Source organism: Adiantum capillus-veneris, chromosome 10 (assembly GCF_014529385.1).
Source record: "Adiantum capillus-veneris isolate H3 chromosome 10, ASM1452938v2, whole genome shotgun sequence".
Taxonomy (NCBI): domain Eukaryota; kingdom Viridiplantae; phylum Streptophyta; class Polypodiopsida; order Polypodiales; family Pteridaceae; genus Adiantum; species Adiantum capillus-veneris.
Window position 1 is genome coordinate 106865531 of NC_140940.1, and position 18874 is coordinate 106884404.

At 44.4% G+C, this 18874-nt stretch overlaps 1 protein-coding gene and 1 pseudogene across 1 annotated transcript in view; one reads left to right on the forward strand and one right to left on the reverse strand.

The window, feature by feature from the left end:
* Positions 1–18874, forward strand: part of LOC147449423 (uncharacterized) — a 46667-nt gene that overhangs the window by 18935 nt on the left and 8858 nt on the right. The gene's annotated exons all lie outside the window — the stretch shown is intronic.
* LOC147449424 (uncharacterized) lies at positions 3318–9484 on the reverse strand (annotated as a pseudogene).

Below are 18874 nucleotides of genomic sequence, written 5' to 3' on the forward strand. Positions count from 1 at the left end.
TCATAGGCAAACTTTGGTTGCATTGTTGGGGGTATCTAGGGCACAGGGACTTTTACATCATGCCTTTGGAAGGATGTGACGTCCTTTTGGGAATCCCCGGATCCACAAGAATGGCGTTGTGGTTGACTACAGGGTGAGAAAAGCGACATTGAAGAATGAGAAGGGTAGAGATATAGTGCTTGATGTAAAATTAAAGGGCGAGTTTTTCCCACTTGTATCGGCTTCCGCCATTTTGAAATTAATGAAATCCAATCTGTTTGTTTACTCGATCTACTTGCATGAGTTAAATGAGAATAAAACATCAAAGTTGTCCAATGTTGAGAAGGAACGACAAATTTTCTGCAAGCTCAAGCTGATTGCTTCTCTGAAGGCTTATTGGGAGAGTTACCTCCTTAGCGACTTGAATATCACACCATTGATCTGATTTGTAGCAGCACGCCACCGAACCGGCCACCTTACCAAGTTAGCAGAGCCCAAAATGAGAAAATTATGAACCAAGTGAAAGAGCTTCTAGAGAAGGGTCTAATTCAGCCTAGTACATCACCTTACTGATTGTACTTTGCACAAAGATTAATATAAAAATAAATACCGACAGGGGCGCCAATCTTTGGGGCCAATATCTCTTGGCACGGAACTACGCCGGGCCGTGCCGACTTTGTTGTTTTGTGAGTTAATTTGAAGTGAATCTCTGTTGTGTCGTGGCAGAATCGTGACTTGGGGGTGTTCAAGTTTGTTACAACGTACATGTAGGGGATTAGCAATTAGCTAACCCGGTTCCTGTACAGAAGGCTCTTGCCTTGACAAATGCGCATAAAACCCCCAGAACTGTACATGGTCATCTGGGAAGCCCAACTAGTGGGTCATTACCATATGTGCAAAGGGAAGAGAAATGCACGACAACAGATAATCGCGCTACATGAGACAAGGGAGAAGGCAAGCTTTCCATTAAAGCTATGATCACTTGCACCCACTACTCACACAGTGTAGCGCACACAGTGAAAATGAAGCCCCTTCTCAAATTTGGGTGCCCTCTCTTGGATGAGGCTTTTGGAAGGTGTGTTGGCCTGCATGCTACTCCCCTACTGCCTTGTGTCCATTTGACTCCCTTTGGTTTAATTTCCTAGTACCCACCAACTTATAAAGTCTTGCCAGGGGGCCTAAATGACTTTGAACCGAGCCTAGTGTCACAAACTGATGACATGGCAGCTTTGCCCGATGACGTGGACAACTGTACGGACCCGGAAAATGCACTGACATGCTGACATGGTAAGACGTGCAGATTTTTGCGAAATGCGTTGGCAGGTGCTGACGTGGCACAAGGTATGGATTTTTCGCGTTTTTTGCTTGCAGTTTTTAGGACCTAAAGCTTTTGAGTTTGGAGATTTTCATGTATTGCTTTTGAGAGCCCAAGGGGCCTTTAGATATAAACCCAGAGCCACTCTCTTGCTCAGTTTTGCTAATGAGCAACAAAGCAGAGAGGACCCTCAGGCCTCGTAACTTTGCTCAAGCATTAACATAAAATAAATACCTAAAGGGGCGCCAGACCCTGGGGCCAATATCTCTGGTCACGGAACTACAGCGGGCCATGTCGACTCAAGTGAATTGTGATTAAGTTGTGAAGTGTTTTTAAGTGATTCTCTCATGTGTCGTGCCAGATTTTCGACTTGGGGTGCCCGAGTTTGTTACAGTGGTATCAGAGCTCAAGCGATTCCTCTTCTCCTACCCTTGTCCCTCAGGCTTTGGAGGAGATTGCACCTATTCTTGATGATGCTGATGATTGTGGTTCTCATCATAGTGCTGAGGTAGAACCAGATATACCAATAGCTCCTCCCACGGGGAGCAAGTAAGACAAGTTCCTGAAGTGGCTATTGGAGACTTTGCGAGATTCAGTAAATTTAGATTTTCCACCTGATTGGCGTGAAGCCGGTACTACACAACGCTCTCAGGGACTTCGGATTGTTGAGGTGGATGGGACTTTGTTACATGTGAACCATGCTTTGATGTCTACAGTGATCAAGGACAAAGATCTTCTTACAGTTGAGGAAGCACTTTCACAACCAAAGTGGAAGTTGGCTATGCAGAAAGAACTTGATTCCATCAAGAAGAACAACACTCGGGTGTTGGTTCTGCGGCCTGCCAAGCGAAAAGTGATTGGCATCAAATGGGTCTACAAGACCAAGTACAAATCTTATGGTTCTTTGGACAAGCACAAGGCAAGACTAGTTGCCAAAGGCTTTTCTCAAAAACCCGGTGTAGACTATGAGGAGACCTTTGCTCCGACCGCCCGGATGGCGACCATTTGGATTGTTTTGCCCTTGCTACCTTTTTCGGGTGGTCGGTTTTTCAGATGGTTGTTGTTTCGGATTTCCTCAATGGTGATTTAGAGGAGGAGGTGTATGTGGAGCGAGTTTGAGGATCCAGACTTCGCAGACATGGTTAGTAGGTTGCTAAAGGCTCTCTACGGCCTAAAGAAATCCTTCTAGCGTGATACTAGAAGATAGACTAGTGGCCAGTTTTTCAGATTGATGTTGTTTCGGCTTTCCTCAATTGTGATTTAGAGGAGGAGGTGTACATGGAGCGACCTCCAGGGTTTGAGGATCCAGACTTCAGACATGGTTAGTCGGTTGCTAAAGGCTCTCTACGGCCTAAGGCAATCCCCTCGAGCGTGGTACCAGAAGATAGACTCTTTCTTCCTAAGACGCTCCTTTCAATGATCTTCTACTGACCCAGACTTAAACATTTATCGTGAGGGAGGATTGGTGTCACTTGTTATCCTCTATGTGGACGATCTTGTGATTACAGGTACCCATGTTGAGCACATCCGCAATATTATGGAGACCTTGGCTAAGGAGTTTGAGATGATAGATCTTGGCTTGCTTCATCACTTTCTTTGATTGGAGATATGGCAGACAGAGGGGGTATCTTCCTCTCTCAAGAGCGGTATATCCAGGAATTGTTGGAAGCATTTGGTATGACCGAGTGCAAACCTATCTCAATTCCCATGGATCCCAATCAGGAGCTGTCACAGTTTGATCTCCCCATTGTAGCAGACGCTACATAGTATCGGAAGCTGGTTGGTTCCCTCATTTGGGTACTCAACACTCGATTTGATGTCAGTTTCCCAGTGGGACTTCTCAGTTCTTTCACACAGAAGCCCGCCAAGTTACATTTGGAGCAGGCTCTTCGGACCCTGCGATATTTGAAGGCAACCAAGTCCTTAGGCATACACTATGCGGCTGGAGGTATAGACTCCTAGATCATTCTACGAGGATGGAGTGATTCGGATTGGGGTGGAGATCCAGATAGACGACAGTCAACTACAAGTTATACCTTTTCTTTGGATCATGAGCAGTTTCATGGAGCAGCAAGAAACAGCCAACAATTGCCTTGTCATCCACAAAGGCAGAGTACCGTGCTGTTTGTAGTGCTACATGTGAGTCAGTCTGGATACGGAGGTTACTTTTGGAGATAGGCTTTTTGCAACAGACGACCATTATGTACTCAGACAAACATAGTTGTATAGCCATTCCGAGGAACCCGGTGTTCCATGCCCGGACCAAGCATATAAAGATACAATATCATTTTGTTAGTGAGAAAACCTAGGATGGCTCTATGGCGGCTCGATTTGGAATTTTACGCCCGGCAGAATGGGGCCACAGGTGGAGTCAGCTCTAGCAGCACCCGGATGGGATGTTGCCATTACACCCGTCATTGGCAAACTCCGTTTGCATTGTCAGGGGTATTTAGGACACGAGTACTTTTACATCATGCCTTTGGAAGGGTGTGACGTCCTCCTAGGAATCCCTTGGTTCCACAAGAACAATACTGTGGTTGATTATTAGGCCAGGAAAGCTACTTTGAAGAATGAAAAGGGCAGGAAAATTGTACTCAAATGTAAAATTTGAAGGGCGAGTCCGTCCCACTTGTATTGGCTTCGGCCATTTTCAAATTAATGAAATCGAGTCTTTTTGTTTACTCGATCTTCTTGAAAGAAGTGAATGATGAACACCAATCAAACATGTATAAATTGGAAAAGGAATGACAAGACTTTCTACACACACAGACTGACTGTTTTTTTGAGGGCCTACTAGGCAAGTTACCTTCTTCTCATTCGGAAGATCATACGATCCATTTGATTCCAGGAAGTACACCATCGAACCGGCCACCTTATTGTGTTAGCCGAGCCCAAAATGAAGAAATAATGAATCAGGTAAAAGAACTCCTAGAAAAGGGTCTCATACAACCTAGCACTTCACCATTCTGTTCTCCAGTGCTGCTAGTGTTAAAAAAAGATGGATCGTGGAGAATGTGCATTGACTACAGAGCTCTCAATAAAATCACCATCAAGAACAAATTCCCTACCCCTAGGATCGATGATATACTAGACAGACTTCAGGGATCCACTTGTTTCAGTAGAATTGATTTGAAGAGTGGATATCATTTAAATCCGAATTGCTCCCGGGGACGTCTACAAGACAGCTTTTAGGACGACTTTTGGCTTGTACAATATTTTTGGTCTTACAAACGCTCCAGCGACATTCAACTGCATGATGGATAGGATTTTTAAAGAGTACTGATCAATTGTGGGCACTTTCTTTGACGACATTATCGTCTTCTTTAAGAACGAGGCAGAACATCGACAACATTTGCCACAGGTTTTTCAAGCACTACAAGCACATAGGTTGGTTATCAATGCAAAGAAGAGCGAGTTCTTGCCAGAGATACACTTTTTGGGACACATTGTCAAATTGGAAGGTGTAATGATGGACCCGATGAAAATAGAGACTATCCGTGATTGGCCTGGCCTTAAAATGTTCATGAAGTTCGAAGTTTTCTAGGCTTGTGTTCTTATTATCGGCGGTTTATGCGAAAATTTGTAAAAATTGCTTCTCCCTTGCATATCTTGACTTGGAAAGGAGTTCCTTTTACTTGGGGACTGTAACAAACTGTTGACGTGTCAAAGCCCTAAAGAATGGAGCCAACTTGGAGATATTGGCCGAGGGGCCTAAACCCTAAGAAGAACAAGTAACAGAAGAAGAAGTCCTACCAACTTATGGGGACCCCGTCCGATGGGCCCCCAAGTGACATAAAGACTAAAATAAAGCAGGACCCGCAATTGACGACGTGGCAATTTCTGAAAATTGCGCTGGCTGATGACGTGGGAGGCTGTACGGATTTCCGTGATTTACGCTGGCAGCTTTTTGGCTTTGCTTTTGGACTAGATGCTTTTGAGTTTGAAGGCTTTTTACTGTAAACTGCTTTTGGGGCCTAGGGCCTTTAAATATGAGGTTAGGGCTCATTCTCTAACATGCTTCTTGGAGAAGGTGTAGAGTCTGGAGTACTGGCTTGTACTTTGATGATGCAATATAAAGAAATATCGAAAGGGGCGCCAAGGTTTGTGGCCAATACTCTCTGGGGTGGAATTTCGCCACTCCGTGTCACGTGTCGTCTCTCTCTTTCAGTTCAGTTGTTTTTGAAGCGCTAAAAGTCTGTTCAGTCTGTTCTTTTCTATTGGCATGTGGTGCTTGTCTTGTGACAATGGTATCAGAGCATCAGGCGTGTGCTTTTCTGAAAGCATACTGGTCCCACAAAAGAGCAGACAGAGCAAACCAGAGACTTCTCGAATTTATTCGAGCTATCTTCGCCCTCCAACCCGGACTTATTAGCCACTCCCACCCGATGCGTGCTCCCGTCTTCACCGCTCATGTCTTACAGGGCATAAGCCATTAAGATCACTTGCAAGAGAAGGATCCATATTTGTTTCAAGTCACTGTTTTTCTTAGAAGCAGTGCCATGCAGGTGTTGATGTCTATAGCTACCAAGCCGCACGCTTCCAAGGACTTGGCAAGCTTTCAAGAAAATTTTTGCCCGGAGTTATATGATTTTTGACATCTTCCTTCGGAGTGCAACTTCTGGCAGAGTAGGGTATCCTGAAATGCTTGCCATGGAAACCCTAGCAGATTATAACTTGAAGTTTCTCGACATCTCCCAGTAGATGTCTCTTCACGAGCAGATGACCTTGGAGATCGAGTGCGATTGCTATCTTGGAACTACCATCGCCGCCAATGAAAACACTGTTTGTCCAAGAGTTGATGGACCACGCTGTGCTTGGCTACAACCCATTTTTTGATGCAGGTTTCAGGATGGAAAGGCAGTCGACTTTTCGAGCTCGGCTGATGTCGAGATTGCTTTTTAAGTTTGAGTTTTGTTTGAACTTGTTTTGTGATCCTGTTTGGAATGTGTTTGAAATGGATGGTATTCGTTTTGAACCTGTCTTGGTGCCGATTTGAAATGTTTGATTGTGGTTTTAATACTGGTTTCATTGATTGGTGATTTTACTCCCGGGTGGAGAAGTTAGAAATACTGTTTTGGTATTGTTTGAACCTCCGAACGATCAAGGCCGATGCCTAGGGAGCGTTTGGTTGCATGCTTGGAAAATAATTGTTGTTGTGACTCTTGGCTTGGACCTGGATGGTTATGCGGGAGGAGTATTAAGAAGTCTGAGCAGTGGTTACTCTCAGCACCTCCAAACGACGTAGGCTGCGGTTTGGGGGGACGTGTGGTTGTAAAAGGCCTCTATATCTCCCGGCCCGGACCTTTTTAGGTTATGCGGGAGGAATGATGAGGGAGTCGTTGAATATCTCCCGGCCCGGACCTTGTTAGGTTATGCGGGAGGAGTGTTCATCGTCGGCTTTACGTTTCTATGTCTTGTAACATGCATATGTGAGCATTTGTGTTGCATTGTGATGTGCCAACCACTGAATATTCTTGTTTGGATGAGATTGCCTGGGTATGTAATTTTAGTGCATCAAGACACCCGTGGAAGATCAGTACGGTCTGGGTGTGATGGCTAATTTTACTACGCTGGAATATCAAGAGTTCCGATTTGGACGAAAGGAGAAGCTAACTCCTTGATCAAAAGAGTTGAAAGGAGAAGCTAACTCCTTCATCAAAAGAGCGGAAAGGAGAAGCTAACTCCTTAACACAAAAAGAGCAAACTGATTGTCCCTCGGAATGTCCCTATGAATTTTTTTTGAGCTAACTTGAGTTGTTTTGTAGATATGCTGTAATCGAGGACGATTACTCCCTTTCTAGAAGGGGAGATGAAACAAACTGTTGACATGTCAAAGCCCTAAAGAATGGAGCCAACTTGCAGATGTTGGCCGAGGGGCCTAAACCCTAAGAAGAACAAGTAACAGAAGAAGAAGTCCTACCAACTTATGGGGACCCTGTCCGATGGGGCCACAAGTGACATAAAGATTAAACTAAAGCAGAACTTGCAATTGACGACGTGGCAATTTTTGAAAATTGCGTTGGTTGATGACGTGGCAGGTTGTATGGATTTCGGTGATTTACACTGACAGCTTTTGAAAGCGCGAAGCAGAGGGTATTGGTAGGTGCGCGTCGCGATGTAGTGCAGGATTGGGGCAAGAAGCAGGAGGCGGAGTGCAGCAGAGAGGAAGCGCTAGGGATTGAAGCAGGGAGAGAGAGGGAGCTCACGTTTTTGGGGAAAACTCAATAAGCGAGTTTTTGGTTTTCCCACTTCTATTATAAGTGACTTAAAAAAAATGTGTGCAGGTTCACACATTGAACCTGGACAAAGTATAAAAATGTACAAAACGGGGTTATTTAGGCCTTTAACCCAAGAACCTCCCACTTAAAGGCATAAATGACGCCTTTAAGTTAACCAACTCCCACCAGCTGTATGCAATGCTCATGTTGAGCCTTAGCAAGACTCTTGGTGAGAACATCTGCAGGGTTATCCTGTGTATGGATCTTAGTCAAGGTGACTAGACCATCCTAAAATACTTGACGTATGAAGTGGTACCGCACATCTATGTGTTTGGTACGCGCATGAAACATGGCATTTTTGGCTAAATAGACAGCACTCTGGCTATCACAACCCACACAGGTGTATGAGCAGGCATGCCAAGTTCTTTTGCAAGTTTGCCCAACCAAATGGCCTCCTTTGAAGCCTCTGTGGCTGAAATATATTTAGCCTCACTAGTACTGAATGCCACAATTTTTTGCAACCTAGAACACCAAGAGACTGCACCACCGGCAATGGCAAATACATATCCAGTGGTAGATTTCCTGGTATCCATGTCACCTACCGTCTCTGCATCACAATATCCTTGCAACTTTAAGTCACTTTTTCCATAACAAATACACTTTGATTGTGTACCTTTCAAATATCTCAAAATGCATTTGACAGCTTCCCAATGCGCTTTGCGAGGATTCGACATGTATCGACTAACAACTCCCACTGCATAAGCAATGTCGGGACGAGTGGCAACCAACAACAATTTCAGCTCTCTATCTCTTTTAATACGCATGCCCAAAATATGCTCTACATCACCCAAATCCTTCATAGCAAATGCTGAATTTAGCTTACGTTTCAGAGCATCAAGACTAGTCTTATGTTTCCCGGCAAGCAGCATGTCATCAACATAGAGAACAAGTATGATGGGACTACCATCTTCATCCCTTTTAGTATACAAACAATGATTTGCATGGCTGCGTTTAAAGCCTTGAGACAACATAAAAGTGTCAAACTTCTTATACCACTGGCGTGATGATTGTCTCAAACCATACACAGCCCTTTTCAGTTTGCATACAAGGAACTACAAAACCTTCAGGTTGTTCATGTATATGTCCTCTTCAATGTCACCATGCAAAAACACTGTCTTTACATCCATTTGATTCAATTCCAAATCAAGCACCGCAATAAGAGAAAAAGGACACGTAAAGTTGTAAGCTTTACAACAGGAGAAAAGATTTCTTGAAAATCAATTCCTTCTTTGTGTGCATATCCTTTTGCAACCAATCTTGCCTTGTACTTGGGTTTTCCATCCACAATCTTAATCTTGTATACCCATTTGTTAGGAAGAACCTTTCTCCCTTTAGGCAATGGCACAAGATCCCAAGTATCATTTGCATACAAGGATTTCATTTCCTCTTGCATTGCAAGCTCCCACTTACTGCTTGACTCACATGTCTTAGCCTCTTTATAAATGAGAGGCTCCCTTTCATCTGTCAGCATAATATAATGCAAAGAGGGATCATATCTACTCACATTCCGCCTTGGACGAGTAGAACGCCTCACCCAATGATCCACATTATCTGGAAATGGGTCTACATCAGGTGGAACAATGATATCATCAACAAAGGGCTGCTGTACATCATTTTCAGACCTGTTTTCAGCATTGTTATGTGGTTGCACATGCCCTTCAGGAGCCTCATTTTGCTGTCCAACATCATTTGGCTCAAACACCACTTGTTCATCAACATTTTTAGCCATATATGGTGCATCCCGAGGGTCAAAATTAGGCCTAATAGGTGGCTGTACATGCTGAAATTTGACCTTCTGAGGCACAATTGTTTTTAAGTAGCCTTGCCTCATTAAAAACAACACCCCGACTGCGTACAATCTTTTTGAGTTGAGGTAACCAAATTCTGTAGCCCATTTCACCTTCTTCACCATATCCCATGAAGAGGCCTTTAATGGACTTAGCATCCAACTTACTCCTCAACTCAGGTCTTACATGCACAAACGCTTCGCAACCAAAGACGCTTAAGTGATCATATGAAGCAGGTTTACCAGACCAAACCTCTTCAAGGATGTCACCTTTCAAAGACATGTGAGGGGATCGATTATATATATGCATTGCGGTTTTTATAGCTTCTCCCCAAAATCCATGAGGAAGATTAGCTGTGGACAGCCTGCATCTCACCCTCTCACATAAAGTCCTATTGTATCTTTCAGCCACACCATTAGAAGAGGGGCTGTATGAACAATAAGATCCCTCTTAATGCCCAAAATTTCACAAAATTTGTTAAATTCACCATTTGTGAACTCACCCCCATTATCCGTACGCAAGCATTTTAGCTTTTTACCTGTCTCGGTGGTCACAAATGCATGAAATTTCTTAAACGCAGCAAAGGCTTCATCCTTAGATTTGAGAAAATGAACCCAGATTTTTCTAGAATGATTATCAACGAAAGAGACAAAATAATGTGCACCCCCCATAGATTTAGTGGGCATGCTACAAACATCAGAATGTACAAGATCAAGCACATTAGATTTGCGAGAGACACGGGAGTAATAAGAACTTTTCACTTGCTCGCCATATTGACATTCATTACAAAAATCAAGCTTTGTGCCTTTAGCATCAAGCTTGTTTAAATTACAAAGCTTAGTAAGGCCTTTTTGGCTCACATGGCCAAGCCTCTTATGCCACAACTCCATATGTGAGTTAATTTCAACCAAAGCAATAAATTTGCCCAACAAGGCCTTTCCATGCAAGCAGTAAAGTGTCCCTTTCTTTGTACCTTTTACAATCAGCCTTGAGCCTTTTGTCATCTTCCATGATCCTCTCTCAAACAAAATGCTGTAACCATGCATATCCATCTGACCAACAGAAAGCAGACTCTTCTTGATTCCTGGCACATATCTAACATCATGCAACACAAGCTCATTTGTGCCATCTATAGAAAGATGCACAGTGCCAATATCCTCAATGGAACATGCATGATTGTTTCCAAGGTAAACATGGCCATGGCTGCCTGCAACAAAAGTAGAAAAGCATTCCTTGATAGGAGTCACATGAAATGAAGCATCGGAATCAACTATCCAAGTCTGTATAATGCATCATTAACAGTCAATAAAGCATCAATTAGATCACTCTTGGTAATCTATATATCCTGTGTATGAACATTGAGAGAGGCATCAGACTTATGAGCATCATTAGCTGACAAAGTGGCACATAAGATGTCTTCAACATCTGACAGCTCCTCAATAACAACACTAGAGACCACATTGGCCTTCTCTTTGTCCTTTGGACTGTCTTGTGCATCTGTCTTGATCTCCTTCTTCTCTTTCTTTTTGTCTCCACCGTTCTTCTTCCTTTCCAATTATGCCTTATAGTACCTGCAGTCGGGTTTCTGAGTCCTGTAACTGAGATAGAGTGCCTGTAACAATGACAAATGCTGTGCAGCGCTCTTGGACTCATCTAACTGCATGCCAACAAGTTTCCGCATCAAATGCACCTGATTAACTGGGGTCGTATTCTCATACGTTACCTTCAATTTCAAACGCATTGACAAGACCCTTGAGATCTACCAAGATCTCGTCAGAGACGGCCATTTTAATGTAGGTAATGGCCTTCTTGTTCAATGTAAGCCATGTTGCATCTGACATATCTTCTGGCTTCTCTGCTTCAAATGCCTTGCCACAATCTTTAAGAAAGAGGATTCCTTGAATCCTATCCTTCCAAAGATCAAAACCTGTTCCCTCAAACCGCTTGATCTCGAAAGATTCTTAATGTTAGAGGAAGTCGATGCCATAGTTGCACAAACAAGAGGGCTTAAATGCTGAAATTTTTGGGCAAAATGCACCAAAAACAGAATATAACCTCACCACAATGTGCACAACAGCTCCAAAGTGTCACAAAAGCAATTTGAGCCAAAAATATGCAAGTTTAGCAATTTCTGAATTTTTTGTGCAGAAAATTCAGCAAGAAAATTCAACAAATGTTGTTGTTTTTAACCTCAAAGAGTGTACATAATGCAAAAACACAGCCTTTGGGAGCATGTATGGACAAAAGTCCCAATTTTTAGCATAAAAGTGCAGAAAATTGACTCGAAAAGGGCATTTTGCATCCAAAACTTGCTTAATGCTCGAGAATTACAGCATTTAATACTTTCCCCAATCCAAATACATCAAATGTACATTTGCATAAACCTGCGTAAATCTGTAATTTGCTGTAAAAACCTGTTTTAGAACCTTTTTTTCAGCAAATTTGGTTGATTTAGGATAGTAGGGACCAAGTACAAGTGTTCCCACAACTTAATACATCATGAGAGAACCTATACTTTGCTGTAATAACCTGTTTTTGACGTGTTTTCGATCTAAAAATAGCCTGTTTTGGCACTCTAGGTATCCCCGGTGACCCCGGAAGCAAGGGGGTTCGCGATAGAAGTGGAGATTGTTGCAAGAAAACACCTTTTGCTTGCTGTCCAGCCACCTGTGTAGGTCCTTGTGAAACCTTAAGGCTCTAATACCAGTTGAAAGCGCGAAGCAGAGGGTACCGGTAGGTGCGCGTCGCGATGTAGTGCAGGGTTGGGGCAAGAAGCAGGAGGCGGAGCGCAGCAGAGAGGAAGCGCTAGGGATTGGAGCAGGGAGAGAGAGAGAGCTCACGTTTTTGGGGAAAATTCAATAAGTGAGTTTTGGGTTTTCCCACTTTTATTATAAGTGACTTTAAAAAAATGTTTCCAGGTTCAATGTGAACCGGGACAAAGTATAAAAATGTACAAAACGGGGTTATTTAGGCCTTTAACCCAACAGCTTTTTGGCTTTGCTTTTGGACCAGATGCTTTTGAGTTTGAAGGCTTTTTACTGTAAACTGCTCTTGGGGCCTAGGGCCTTTAAATATGAGGTTAGGGCTCATTCTTTGGCATGCTTCCTGGAAAAGGTGCAGAGTCTGGAGTACCGGCTTGTACTTTGAAGATGCAATATAAAGAAATACCGAAAGGGGCGCCAAGGTTTGTGCCAATACTCTATAGAGTGGAATTTCGCCACTCCGTGTTGCGTGTTGTCTCTTTTTTTCAGTTCAGTTGTTTTTGAAGCGCTAAAAGTCCGTTCAGTCTGTTCTTTTCTATTGGCACATGGTGCTCGTCTTGTGACAGGGACCAAAAGAAATTGCGGCCTTTCAGACTCTTAAAGAAAAACTAACAACAGGACCAATGTTGGCCTTGCCAGACTTGCAAAAATCATTTGAAGTTTACTGTGATGCTTGTGGTCGCAGTTTGGGCGCAGTTTTGATGCAGGAAGGCCATGTCATTGCTTACGAGAGTAGGATGTTTTCACATCGAGAGATGGTAGCACAGATCTGAGAAAGAGCTATTGGCAGTTATCCATGCTCTTACGCAGTGGCGACACTATTTACTTGGAGCTGATTTCACAGTCTTTACGGATCATTAGAGTTTACACTACTTCTTGTCACAGAAGAAGCTTTCGGAAAAACAGATGCTGTGGGCTAACATCTTGTCACAATTTCACTTCCAGATCGTCTATGTTGAGGGATAGAAGAACTTAGTGGCAGATGCATTGTCTCGGAAGCCGTTTTTTCTGGCTATTTTTGCGATACATCACCGAAGCTTCGAGGATATGGTCGACCAGCATGCCACAGATCTTGATTTTGTTGACATTTTTACATGGATGCAGAGTGGGGAGATAGTTTTAGGCTATTCCATACGAGACGGCTATTTGCTGCGGAAAACGATGTTGTGTTACACAGCCTTTGAGAGAAAAGGTTTTGACAGAGTGCCATTGTCCACCTTTTACGGGCCACCGTGGCATAGATACCACCTTGAAGGGTGTTGAGCGTTACTTCTATTGGTCGAGGCTCAAAAAGGATGTGGATGACTTTGTTCGCAGTTGTTTAGTATGCCAAAAGGTCAAGCTTGACAGGCATAAGGCACGATGACTTCTATAGCCTTTACCCATTCCCTCCCGCTCTGGGAAAGTATTGCTATGGATTTCATTTTTGATGGGCACGATGACATTTGGAGAGTTATTGACAGATTTAGCAAGCAAGCTCACTTTATTCTGGTAAAGAAGACAGTCAAGCCTGATCATTATCCATGATTCATGAGTTTGTTTTGGAGGGCAATCTGGGAGAACATTTGCACGCGGTTGCAATTCTCATCCTCATTCCACCCATAGACAGATGGACAATTTGAGATAGCCAATTCAGTGGTTTTGGATTTATTGAAGTCTTACATTTCGGATCAGAAAACTCAATGGGAAAGTACTTGCCTTTGATGGAATTTGCCTACAATAACACGGTTCGCTCTTCGACGGGGAAGGTGCCATTTGAGGTAATTGAAGGTGCTAAGAAGGTCCCTCCATTTCTAAGCACCAAGGACCAGATTTTTGAAGCAGATCAATACACGAGGGATTTGGACATTGCTTTTGCCAAGGTTCGTGAGGCTCTAGAGAAGTCTCAAGCACGGCATAAGAAAGCAACAGATAAACATCGATGCGACTTGAAGTTGAAGGAGGATGACTAGGCGCCCTTACGTTTTGAGAGGACACGCCTAAGGAAACGGAAGGGAAAGGAGCGGTTGTTTCCAAAGCTCAACATGAGGTATTATGGCCCTTTCCAGATCCAAGAAAAGATAAATGATTTATCCTTCAGACTCAAGTTGCTAGACACTTGGAAGATTCACAATGCTTTTCATGTGAGTCTCTTGAAACCTTTTAAGGCTGAGTTGCCAGTTGACAGGGAGCCTGATGAGCAACCTGCAGTGGAAGAGAATGAGGAGATACTTGTTCCAGAACAATTACTGACTCGTAAAGAAAGGAAAGTGAAAGGTAAAATGATTCAGCGGTTCTTAGTGAAATTCAAGAACTATCCGGCATTGGATACAAAGTGGATGGAGGAGGACCTGGCAAATACTTCTCAAATATTGGAACTTTACCTTGAGTCTTTCGGCTTAACTGCGTCTATTTCGAAAGATCCCGCAGATGAGCAGGGTTGAATCTGGTGCAGACGGGACTGCACGAGAGGGGAGTCACAGATTACCTAGACTGAATAAAGTCACTGATTTTTTTTCCGAGAAAGAGATCCTTCTATTAGTTAATGAAAACTGCCCATAGGGCTACATCCACCTCTGCAAGAGAGGGCTACAACAAGCATGATGGGGAGACTCTCCCAATGAAAAAACAGCATATATACAATGAGGCTAAATCAAGAGATGGGAGGAGGGAAGAGCCACACAGGTGGACAGTAGTGCCATCTGAGCACCCCCTGGACTATGGTGTAGAAAGGCCCAAGGCGCCAGAGTCGAAGGAAAGCCTCGCGGCGCTCCCTCATGCGGTCGGAGCTACCCTGTAGTCCCTCAAGCTCTCCTCTGAGAGTACAGATCAGCTCTAGCCAAAAGTCACGAACAGTCTCTGCTAGTGGCACAGGGCGAGCCTCAAAGATGCGGAAACAGCGGGCCCGCCAGATGAACCAAAGTGTCAGGCCACTGATGAGCTCCTAGCACTCCTCTCTCTCACTGCACCACTCCTGTGGAGTAAGCTCTGTAGCAGGCTGGAGTGTAGGTCGCCCCCCCTGCATCACTATCATCCTGCTGGTGGAAGATAGCTCAAACTGAAATGCCGGGCCGGTGAATAAAGTCACTGATTTTCCTTTGGATTTTAGGGATACTGTTGTGTTGATAGTATTTTGCTGTATGACTTTACGAATAAGGAAATTGGACATTGATTGATGGTACTCTCTCATGTGATTTTGTTTGAGTGCAAAATGACTGCAACATTTCTGTCTTGAGATTCTATAGACATGATCGCAATAAGAATTAGTTAATCTGACATCAGTGACGTCCGATGTGGATCTAAATGCGATTGCTAAATACGTTGCTAGGAATCATGATCTAAGATTTGGATGGAATTTTATGAGATTTGATCTAATAAATATGATCTGAATGTGCACTAATTGAGTCGTCTTTGTGCAAGTGCTAGATTTGTGTTGTCTAGTGCGTCGGTACTTAGAGTCGGTGTCTATTGAACTGGTTTATAGCCTCTGTTTGTTTTTGCACGCGTAATCGAGGGCAATTACAATTCTTTCAAGAGGGGGGTATGTCACAAACTGATGACGTGGCATGCCAAATGGATCCGACCCAAGGTTATACGTTGTTCCAACTTATAGGGGCGAGCGTTTGATAGGGCCCTAGGGACATTAAGAATTAAAAAGGCTGAACTGGTGGCAGGTTGTATGGATCGCTGTGAATTGTGCTGACAGGCTGTGCGTTCAGTGCTGACGTGGCAGCGTACGGATTTTCGTAAATTGCATTGGCTGCCAGATTTTGGGGGAGATTGCTTTTGAGTTTGAAAGTTTTTTATGTAACTGCTTTTCCTTGGCCAATGGCCTTCAAATAAGACCCGTGGGCTACTCTCTGGCACAGTGTGTTGACGAGCCTTTGAGTAGAGAGGACCCGCGGGCAATTGTACTCTGCTCAAGCATTAATATAAAAAGAAATACCGAAAGGGGCATCAGTCTTTGGGGCCAATCTCTCTAGGCATGGAACTATGCTGGGCCGTGTCGACTCAATTGAAATGTAATTTAAGTGTGAAGTATTTCGAAGTAATTTTCTCTCATGTGTCATGCCAGATTCTCGACTTGGGGTGCCTAAGTTTGTTACAGTTGACCACCCACTGCCTATGCATTTAGGCTTGTGTCACACTGGGACGGGGGAGGGATGGCCGTGCTGATTTGACGCGCTCTCATTGGTGCTCCAAAAAGTGAAAGATGACCGCTGGGGTTTGTCAGAGGGGCGGCCTTCCCACCTCGGCCAACTTTCAGCATGGGAGGCCATCTGCCAAAAGCTATGGTGCTAGCGCACAGGATTGGGTTTGAACTCTGACGAGCAGCGAGGAAACTGGTTGTCACCAGTGTGTGACTACTATCTATCCTTTTTGTTGATTCCTTTCTTATTATTTATTTACTTTCACTTTTTGGAAACACCCCTCGGGAAATCTAACTGCCCTGCATTGCATAGCTAGTGTGGAACTGTCCAGGCCTGAGGGCAAGAGAGCACTAAGGTTGGACAAGGACTATGGTTAGCCAAAGTGGGGTCATTGACTAGCCAAAGCGAATCCTTTGCTACAGAGGCTACATTTCAGTTCTGGATGTGGCCACAGTGTACAAAGAGGGTCGGATGACCTAGAAAGATACAATGGCAGTATCTCCTAAAATTTAGGGAACTGCTATTTTGGGACCCGAAAATGTGTTTGCGTCATTACCTCCGGAATGACAAGCGGAACATTTTCTTACTCTGCCGTGAAGTCATCTGGGCAACCGGTTGGGAGATTTTTAGGCGGCAACCCCGAAACGAGAAAATGCTTCTAAATGTGCCAAGTGGCACCTTCTGGTGCACTTTCCTCATGCAAGAGAAGGGGGCACTGAATTTGAAGAGCAAAGAGGCTCATTTTCAGTTTCCGTCACAGGTTAAGAGCTATGGAGTGCTTGCTTTCCCTCCTATGTACAGTGTGGTGCCAGGAGTGATGCTTTGCACGCTACGCACTGCCCTCTCTCTCCTCTATCGTAGTATGTTATGCCCCTCTAGTGGGCTTTTCATTTGACCAATGTACAGTTGTGTGGGTTCATGCGCGATTGCCGAGGCAAGAGCCTCTTGCACAGGTACTGGATTAGCTAGCGGCTAATCCTCTGCAGGTACAGGTGAATTCTGAGAGGTTTTACGCCAGAAATCTCGTCCGATTCAAAGGGCAAGTAGCCCTACAGGTGCGGGAGCTGGAGGACTTGCTACGGATGCGACCGGCACGCGAAACGGAGCCCGAAACAGTAAATTACAGCCTGCTGTGTATTTTTGCAGGTTTAGGGTTTTGGCCCTAAACGGTCCCTAATACCCCCAGGAGGTTCGGGGACGCGAGGGGACAGCTGTACAGGTGATCTGGCACATTTTCGGGGCTGAAAACAGAGAATTCAGCGTGCTGCAGATTCTCGCCAGGTTTTGCAAAGTGCCCGTATGCGTCGGGAAAGTCAGTCAATGCGTGGGAATACTGACTGTGAAGTGTCCTAGTATAGTTATGCTGCCGAAATCAGACCGGAACAGTGGAAATTCAGCCGAGTTTGTGCGGGGCAGCTTGTAGGGAGCGCTCCCACAACGTTTATTCCCTCTTTTGAACAATAAAGAAATACTGAAAGGGGCGCCTAAGTTAGGGGCCAATCTGGTGTCGGTCTACGCATACAGGTGCAATCTAGCAGCCTGTATCCCTCTCCCCTTTGTTGTGTCTTGAAAGTACAGGTTAAGTGGACGACAAATGAAATGGGTGAAAGCTAAATCAAGGTTTAAAGTAAAGTCTACCGCCCTTTTTGGAATGAACAGGCCGGTTTCATGGTTCTATCGACGGGATTAAATCGCTTTTTCCCATAGAAGTGAGCCTTGGTTAGTTTGGGCTTGAAGACACAGGGGATCATAGACCAGACATAGGGAATTGCAATTATGGCTGACAGACCAGATGATGTGACTGAAGAGGTTTCCTCTTCACAAGGTCAACAGACACATGAAGTGGGTGAATCCTCAAGACCACCACAGACGGATGATGATATATTCAGGACCCAGTTGGCTACTGCTGTGGCTATGTTCACACAAGTAATGCAGAACCCGAGGTTTTTAGCCTTTTTGCAACCTCCTGATCCGTCTCAGCAAGTTGGGTCACTGGATCATATTCAAAAGCCTGTTAAGGCTCGAGCACAGGTGATTCATACTGCACAGTCAATGGAAACACCTGTACTCTTGACGGAGAACATGCAGTCTCCACAACCTGTGCCTAAGGTGCAAGAACAGGTGGCTGAGATTCCAGTCTTTCAAGCTGTACCAGTTCAGCCCGCCACCTTTCAGCAGCCTATAGTTGGTTCTAATGGGCAGGGAAGCAACCTACAGGCTATGCAACAGGTCTTCCCACCACCTTCAGTACATCCTGGCTATTTTGGAGGTGGATCGGTATTCCAGAGCATGGCTGGTCATGCACCTGGAAATCAGTTTTACACGCCAGGAACAGTGTTCGGGGGTGCTCAAACGATGATGCCTAACCCCATGTATGGTGTCACGGGCATGCTACCAGGGTTTCAGAGCACTCAGGGCCAATTTGGGATGCCACAGGCAAATTTTGGTATGGCTGGAATTACAAATCAGCAGCCAAATATGGCATTTCCAGGTCAACTTAATTGCGGTCAGGGAACACAAATGAACCCTAACAGTGTTCCCATGTTTGAGTCACTTCCATATGACAATTTAACGCCACTGGAGAGGCCAACTCCGTACAAAGAAGGTGGCAAAGGTGTGACAT